Below are 9,168 nucleotides of genomic sequence, written 5' to 3' on the forward strand. Positions count from 1 at the left end.
GTATCAGACTCTTACTGACTAAAAACCGTCATATTCCGTCGTAGGCCTTTTATGTTCCAGAGCCGCGGTAACTCTTGCGAACAACCCGCAGCCCCGGCAGAAGGGGGAGGTTCTCAAGTAGACTTTTCTTTCATATCTTTGTTAGTTGAATTCTCGGAGGTTCTAAAGTTCCGAATGCGCGAGCGAAGCGAGCGCGAAATTTTTATCGGCCCTAAACCAAATATTACGTAAAATTTAGCCCAAAGGTACTTAACTTTTTCTTTGTTGACAGATGCAAAAATAAGGGCACAATGTTTTTGAACACGCGAGCGAAGCGAGCGCAAAATTTTTATCGGACTTAAAACAAAAATTACGTAAAATTTAGCCCAAACGTACTTACTTAACTTTTTGTTTGTTGACAGGTGCAAAAATAATGGCATATCGTTTGTGAATACGCGAGCGAAGCGAGCGCGAAATTTTTATCGGACTTAAACCAAAAATTACGTAAAATTTAGCCCAAACGTACTTAACATTTTGTTTGTTGACAGATGCAAAAATAAGGGCATACAGTTTCTGAATACGCGAGCGAAGCGAGCGCGAAATTTTAATTATTTTTTATTTAAGATTCAAAACCAAAATTACGTAAAACTACAACACACGTGACACTACAACGTGTGTTTTAAGTAACTGACAATAATTAATTTTAAGTTTAACAAGTTTCAACTTTCTTGTTTAATGTTTTGTTATTGTTAGACAGTTTTATGTAGTTGCGGACAATTTTTTTTAATTGTGTAAATTTTGCCGCCCCCTAAAAGCTGCCGCCCGGGGAATTTGCCCCCCCTGCCCCCCCCACGCTACGCCACTGCTTGTCCCAAGCATAAATTGAAGATTTGTGTAGTTAGTGTATCCAGTTGGTTGAATTATCTAAGTTGCAAGTGTATGAATCTCTTGTGGATATATTTAATGTAAAATGTTTGACGTTTCATTTTGTTTATTGCATTGTAGCTTACGATATTTTTATAAATATATTCGGAAGCGCTGTTTCTCTGTTTCTTAGGGGAAAAGGCTGGATGAATTTACAATAGCTAGCTTATACTCTGGGGAAGGTATGAAGCATATTTTCTATATATGCGTTATGGATGAACAGGCTTCTGGCTGGCTCACAAATCTTCCTTCTGACAGACAGTGATAAAGATACCAATTTTTTAAATGAGTTCACTGAAATAAGAGTCTGTACGCTGTAAGTAATTCTTCAAATGAATATAAAGGATGGGATGGAATAGAGTATGGGTCATCTTATCATGACGAATTTCACTGTGTTTCGGATTGCACGTTAAAGTGGGTCCCGCCCGGCTATCATATGAACATCTTTGGTAGTCGTTAAGATAGTCAGTAGCCAGAAAGCCTGACAAATAGTCATGCCGAGAAGTATAGGGTTGCCCATGTAATTGGGCTGAGAGCCCAGATAGGCAGTCGCTCCATGTAAAACACTGGTACTCAGCTGCATCCGGTAAGACTCGAAGCTGACCTTTATACAGTTGAGAAAAGGCTACACAGGCAGGAAAGTTTCCTAGAATAAGTATAATTTATATCAATCCCTAGACTCCAGACAGACAGACCAAACAATTTTCTAAGGGTTCCTTATACAACTTAAATTACGGAACCCCGACAAAATGTGGTAGCAATTAAATTGGAACACAGTTTGAGCAATGTAAATCACTTCTAAATTAGTTTCCTTGAATTATGACGAAAGCTCAACTTTTCCTCCACAATATTGAATGGTAATACGGAATGATTAAAATAAACAAAGTTTTCATCAACTTTTTGGGGTTCCGATAGCTCTTTTGAACGTTACCTAATATTGTAAATGCGAAAGTAACTCTGTCAGTTTGTGTGGCTTTTACGCCAAAACGACTGATTCAATTTAAATGCAGTTTAGTAGATTCCAGATTCCAGACTATCACTGATAGTCTGGAATCTTGACTTGCACAAGACGGCTGGCAGGAGCTGGATGCGAGAAGCCGAAAATCGATCTCAGTGGCGTGCACTTGGAGAGGCCTATGTCCAGCAGTGGACTGCGATAGGCTGATGATGATGATGATGATTGATAGTCTGGAATCTGGAATCTCTGGAATCTCTGGTCTGGAAGAGAATAAACATAGGCTAGTTTTTATCCGGGTGCGGGAAATCCCTTGAGACGCATTCTCAAGGTGCCCGGGTAGCTTTGTAGACATTAGATACGCAGTTACTCTATATAGTACACTGGTACTCAGCTGCATCTGGTTAGACTGGCAGCTGACCCCAACATAACATAGATGGAAAAAGATCCCGTCTAGACTTTTGCACAGATGGCTGATTTTCAAGAATACCTGATGGCTGAATATCGGCCCAAAAGTCTGTCCTAACATTTCCCAACTTAAAAAGAACCGGTATTTAATCCACTTCCCCCATCAAACCATAGGTTTTAATATCTATTACACCGTGCCCTACTAGTTAGCCGCTACACAATTTTGTCCAGAAACCATAGAAAGGAGGTATAGAATTACATTACTTTTATTAACGCACTAATCAACGAGCGCTGGTTCACTTGTTTTTAAATAATCCTGTGTTAGGAATAACGTTTCCGTGTTCTAGTAACTGGTATTCATCATCATCATCGTCTGCCTAGCCTTTTCCTAACTGATTTTCACGCTGTCCCAAGAATTATGCGCTACACGTCTGAAAAAGCATGGAGACAGTGTCGATGATATTTGTTCTGGTCAGTAGACTGTGGTCTTTTCAGGTCTAAAAGTGAGTTATACTTTTGTCGGCCATGGTGCCTGTTCTCATATAAGGAGGTCAGTCAGTTGCGCATGCCATATTATAGTGTACAAGCATTTTTGCAGACACAGGTGCACTCTCTATTCCTTCACTTTCATAGCCCTATGGAAAGGCAATCCGACACGAGTAACGTGCATTTACATGCAGTGACTGCCTATCTGATCTTCTCAAGCCAGATACCTGGGCAACCTGATATCCCCTTGGTAAGACTGGTTAATAGTCTTTCTGGCTTCCTAACTGACTGGCTTTCTGGTAACGACTGCCAAAGATGTTCAAATGACACCGACCAATGTAATTTGCCTTTGAAACTCGTCAGGATTCAGGATGGTCTCCCATCCAAGCGTTGCTTAACCTTATGATCAATCGACGAGCCTGTTACTTGGCCAAGTAAATATATTCTAGCTACAGTCCTTATTTAAGTAATACGGAAACTGTTATTACTTTTGGCTACTCTACGAGGCACAGGGGTGACATTTTTAATAATTACTGGCTGTTGTCTGAGTTTTTATCCGGGTGTATAAATAGGGGAATTTTAAGCACTCAGATTGTAAATATAACTTCTAAATCGTTCCCTAGAAATTAATCTATATGTGTGTTTACAATACACATAGGTATATTGCCTACGTTTTCAACATTTACACAAAATATTTACATTTATACAAAATTATAATGTTATTTCGTTTCTCATCAGCATACTTACTTAAACATCGAGAGTCAGAGACTGCCAGACCTTAGTTAAAATCATCAAAATCAACCGTCAATAAAACTTTATAGTAATGTATCGTTCATACCAACTATAGGACCTACAAACAAAAAAAAAATATACTAAATATCTGGCAGTCGCTGGCTTTTGGTCTATCAGGAATTTCTTGGGCATCTTAGGATAAGAGTATCCTCGGCCCTGGTACAAAAAGGGCTCCAGGAGGAAGAAACATGAGGTTTATTTTAGTCAGTAAGTGTTTGACACTCCCTCCCACCGCACCCACAGCGGGAGGGGTCATCTGAAAAAGTCCCTCTATCTTAATATTGCTGAAGCATATCATTAAATTAAATTATTTATATGCAGGTGTTAAAATCACGTTTATTATACACGTTTATGTACCATCAAATGGAATACCTAATTATTTTTAAGTGCACACTATGGGCCGCCGTACACGGACTGCTCGAGCAGTTAGCGGCTGAGTGAAATACACGGACCGCTCGAGCGGTCGGCGTCGACTGCTTGAGCTGTCGGTTGTTGACTGCTCGAGCTACGACCCAACTGCTCGAGCAGTTGATTTTCAAAAAACAGTCGGCAAATGAGAAAACAGACGCCGCGAGGCCGCAAAGGGCGGGGGGGAGAGGGAAGTCGGAGAGCTGTCGACTGCTCTAGCGCAGTCAACGGCTCGAGCAGTCGGTGTATGCCTCGCAACCGCTCGCGAGCGGTCGGCGGCACGATGGAATTTCATCATGCAGTTGACGGCTTGAAGCGGTCGCGACTGCTCGAGCAGTCGTGTGTACGGCAGCGAATGAATGACTATAGTTCACTGCGCGGTCGCGGCTTTAAGCAGTCGGTCTCAACTGCTTGAAGCAGTCCGTGTACGGCGGCTCTATTACGCTAGGTTTTAACGTATCAACCTGCGTTCGGGAATTTTCGAGAACAATTTTAAAGGTCGTAAAGAGCAGAATCTAAATGGCATTTTGAATTCTAAGAGTCGTAAGACATTTTCTAATTATATATTTCACCTTATAGTTAACTAGCCTCCGCCCTTGGCTTCGCCCGCGTAGAGTTCGGTTATATCGCGTTTCCAAGAGAATTCTTCAAAAGTCCGGAATAAAAACTATCCTATGTTCTTTATCAAGGTCAACTCTATCTCTGTACCAAATTTTATTAAAATCAGTTCAGTGGTTTAGACGTGAAAGCGTAACAGACAGACAGAGTTACTTTCGCATTTATAATATTAGTAGGGATAGTCAGCTTAATGTATTCAAATCATTATAAATGGATTCTTAAAGAAACCATCATCATCTGTCTCCTCTTTTCCCAACTATGTTGGGGTCGGCTTCCAGTCTTACCGGATGCAGCTGAGTACCAGTGTGCCACAAGGAGTGACAGCCTATCTGACCTCAACCCAGTTACCCGAGCAACCCAATACCCCTAGGTAAAACTGGTTGCCAGACTTACTGGCTTGTGACTACCCGTAATAACTACCAAAGATGTTCCAGTGCCAGCCGGGACCTACAGTTTATCGTGCCTTCCAAAACACAGAAGAACTCGTCATGACAAGATGGTCACCCATCCACGGACCGACCGCGCCAAGCGTTTCTTAACTTTAGGACCGATCTGACTTAGCCTGAAGAGCTCGTCTCCAGGTATAAATGTAGACTAACAAAACAAACATATTTTTGACTTCAAAAATACTTCCATAACCACGGTCGTTAGGCCCAAGAGCGTTTCTAAACGAGTGTTCCGGCTGCCTGTAAATTCGTATCTTTGTCTTGCAAATCAGTTACAGTCTATCTTTGATTCCTAGAATTTAGGTCACATCTCGCTAACAAGTTCAGGTCCATTATGATGCGAAACAGTTACCATACCAGTTTTAACAAAGTTGATCGTCTGTAGATGCTGTATCTCACTAAAGCGGGTGAGTTATAGTTGTGTGGGTAAATGTACATGCACATTGTCTTTGTATGTGTAAGCTCGAGAGCACTCATTAGCCGTGTTGCAGATTTAAGAATATCGGAACCCAGAAGGATAATTTTTTTACCTCTTACATAAATTCTACCTCTAGTAATCAAGTCAAGAGATAGATAGAATATGGGAACAGCAATTATGTCTGTCTACCTGTTGTTTCATCATCATCATCAGCCTATCGCAGTCCACTGCTGGACATAGGCCTCTCCAAGTGCACACCGCTGAGATCGATTTTCGGCTTCGTAGCTACCTGTTGTTTGCTACGAAGATAAGCTACGCCAGGTAGCTACGTGCGTAGCCATGCGCCTACGCAATCTTCATTCTCTTAGTTGAAATTCAATAAGAAATAGTCACTTATCTCAATGATTTATGTAAATATCTCAAAATACCTATATACCAGGTATCCGAAAGATCGATTACTCGAGTCGGTTTTAACGATATGTACCTATATTTTTCCGTGAAAACGTTACAATCACACAAACTTACATTTGCACATCCTTATCGAGATTTAAATCTACCTATAAACTTCCTACTTCAAAAAACCGAGTTTACCAATAACCCATAAATCGATTACCATGGACATTTATAGAAAGCCATAAGTTCTGCCTGAGATCGTAATCCACCAGTGAATCAAGGGAATTGCCCCCGAAGCAAGTTTGTTGAATAAATTTAAATTTTAAAGTAACATGAGGTGATTTAGGAGTATTTATAAGTTATAGAAATGTATATTTTGGAGGGCTATTTTTTTTGGTTGGGTTTTTTTTTTTTTTAATTAGCCTATGCTGTCCCACTGCTGGGCAAAGGCCTCCCCCAAAGCCTTCCACTTTTCTTTATCCATCGCTGCTTGAGGCCAGTCCGAGAGGAAGCTGTCCAAGTCTTCCCTCCAGCGTTTCCTTGGTCTCCCTCTCGGTCGCCTTCCATCCTCCGGGATCCACTTTGTGGTAATATTGGCGAACTTGTCCGGGTGCATTCGACAGATGTGACCCGCCCAATCCCACTTCAACTTTGCAGACTTATTGCCCACATCGAGTATGCCCGTCTTGGACCGGATAATGATGTTGCGTATCCGGTCGCTAAGCCGTATGTTGAGCAGGCTACGCTCCATGCTTCTTTGGCATACTTTTAGCCTGGACTTCTGAGATTCGGTCAAAGACCAAGTCTGAGCGCCGTAGGTTAGGATTGGATTGGTTGGGTTTTGGCGTTGGTGAAAATTATAATTTTCGTGTACGGATCAGTTCTACGTTTTTTGATTCTACAGTGAATATTCTATCGACACTTGAAAAAAGTGCAAAAAAAAAGGTCCGAATTGGGAACCTCCTCATTTTGGGCAGTCGGTTAAAAAACAGGTATTTTGGATATTACGATGGGTATTGTTGGACGCAAGGAAAACAGCGCCTTCCTCGATAAATATCGTACTGAAAAAATATGATGAATGATCGATCCAGTAATAAACCAACAAACTCTTCAGCTTCATGATATAAGTAAATAAGTACGTGTAGGTATATACATAGGTATGAAAGATAACGACGATACTTAACACTGTTCTGAAAAAAACAGTCGAATTTATTTTCAAGCAATAGCAATAAAAAACAACAAAAACTGTATCAATTCTATTAATTTATATGCTAAAATATCTACGGAACCACCGAGATTTCAAGTATAATATTTCTATTATTTGAGAAAATAATCTAACCTAAAAGAAAATCTATGAAAAACAAAATCATTTAACCGCCAATCAAATATTCTATCTTTCATCTCTTTCTTACTTACTAATCCTTGATTTTTCATAATAGAAAATTAACCTTAGAGTAAAAGAAAAAAGAAAATATACGAAAACCAAACAATTCTAATAAGAATTAGATAATTATTTTGAAATATTTTTGTCTTACGTTAAATTTTTACGAAAAAAAGTCGCTTTATCTATTTCTGCTGATCATAATCTACCATATTAGTAAAATACTGGTTTCATGAGTAATCTAAAGAGTATCTATTGTACACAGAAATGGCTTCCTTTCAGATTTTTGACTTTTGCTTCTAATGTATTAATATTTCAACTCATTAATGGCTGAAACATATTTTTAATAAACTATTCTTATCACGTACCATTAAAACGAAGATCCACCTCAGATTAAACCATCAGTTTTTCCAACCACAATTGTTTTTCACGACAAAAATACACAGTTTAACATACAATTATTTCACTAACACCACATAAAACGGCCATTTTAAAATTTTATGTTATCTAAAATAAAAAAAGTCAAATCATTTTCGCGCCTATTCCCAACGAGAGCATTTTTGTTTTTTTTTTTTTTTGTAAAAGGCATCTACTCATTCGGCCTTTCTTACGCGTCCGATGGCAACAGATATAAGGAATTTACTGATTATTTCATGGCTCAAACCTATACATAGTTATGTAAAACAACTTAATTTTATTTGTGAATTGTATTTTGAAGCTTATTGTGAAAGAATAAGGTTTATTTTTGTTTGGGAATGTAATGGGGTTGCGACATCTTCACCTCACCCCTCTTTTATGATGGTAGGGTTGGGAAAACGATGTTTTTTTGGAGTCGATATTACGTTAGGCGCGTATTAAATATCAAAAAAGTAAGTCTGCGGAATTTCAATATTTGAGCAAACATTCATGCAAAAGATTCGTGCTAATGTGTGCATATTTCGCGAACAACTTTGGTAGAATTTCTTCGTAAAGATTTCGGAAATGATGATGGTGATGATTTTTTAAATGCATATTTTTTGTTCTTACAGTTAAAATGAAAATTCAAAGTGTACCATTAAAATATATAACATCTACGAATAAATTAAACCATTTCGTCACGTTTTCATTTATTAATTTCATGTTTGAATTATTGAAGTAATAGTAATTATTGCTTCAACTTTCGTTATGTACCTATCGATATCGACAGTCAGTTATAATTTTCAAAACACATCACTAAACCACCCCTGAAACTGTGTTGCCAACCTCTCTAAGGATTTTCTGCCATTAGGGTTTCTACCATTTGTGGAATAGGTATTTTGGGTAGGTGTAATAGGTGTTTTATTCATACATTTTGACTGCCTTGAAGTCACTTGTCAGAGCGGTAAACTTATTTAACCAGAACTCTGACCTATAATTCAAATATTTAAAATAATCCTAACTAGTATTGTAAATACGAAAATCATTTTGTAGAAAATAAATAATTAACAATATTTATATAAACAATCACATTTTTTTATATATTGGAGGCGGTCATGTGTATTTTTAATTGATTCAATATTATTTTAAAACTATTAAATAATTATAAATTGTATTTATTTACATGCAATCATTACAGGATATAGCTACTCAATGCAATAGTAGTAACTTAAAAATAGCTTTTTTTTTCATAAACCAAATGCATCTTTTGTGAACTGAGTTAAAAATTTTAAACCCAATTTATCATAAAAAGCGAAAAATAAACATTAAAATATATTATTGCTGTTAAAGTCACTTAATGAGCGGTTCTCATAATTACATAATTACGCTAATTAACACCGAAGTTCAGTTTATTTCTGACACAAAGCCGCCTCGGAAAGTTCGCGAAAGAATGTTTTGGTAAACAAACTCTTTCAACAAACTTATGAAATTAAAATTAGGGAACATTTTTAAACCAGTTAAGTAACTGCTGTATACGTAGTAATAAAAGGAAAGTTGATGTTTG

The 9,168-nt window shown here is 38.1% G+C and overlaps 1 protein-coding gene across 1 annotated transcript in view; it reads right to left on the reverse strand.

Annotated features, from left to right (window-relative positions):
• LOC110382123 (glutamate receptor ionotropic, kainate 2) overlaps window positions 1–7,855 on the reverse strand; it is a 34,536-nt gene extending 26,681 nt beyond the window's left edge. The window contains exon 1 of the mRNA XM_064042904.1: window positions 7,577–7,855. The gene's annotated coding sequence lies outside the window, so the exon portion shown is untranslated. The remainder of the gene's footprint in view (window positions 1–7,576) is intronic.
• Between the last annotated feature and the right edge of the window lie 1,313 nt (window positions 7,856–9,168).

This window comes from Helicoverpa armigera, chromosome 30 (assembly GCF_030705265.1).
Source record: "Helicoverpa armigera isolate CAAS_96S chromosome 30, ASM3070526v1, whole genome shotgun sequence".
Classification (NCBI taxonomy): domain Eukaryota; kingdom Metazoa; phylum Arthropoda; class Insecta; order Lepidoptera; family Noctuidae; genus Helicoverpa; species Helicoverpa armigera.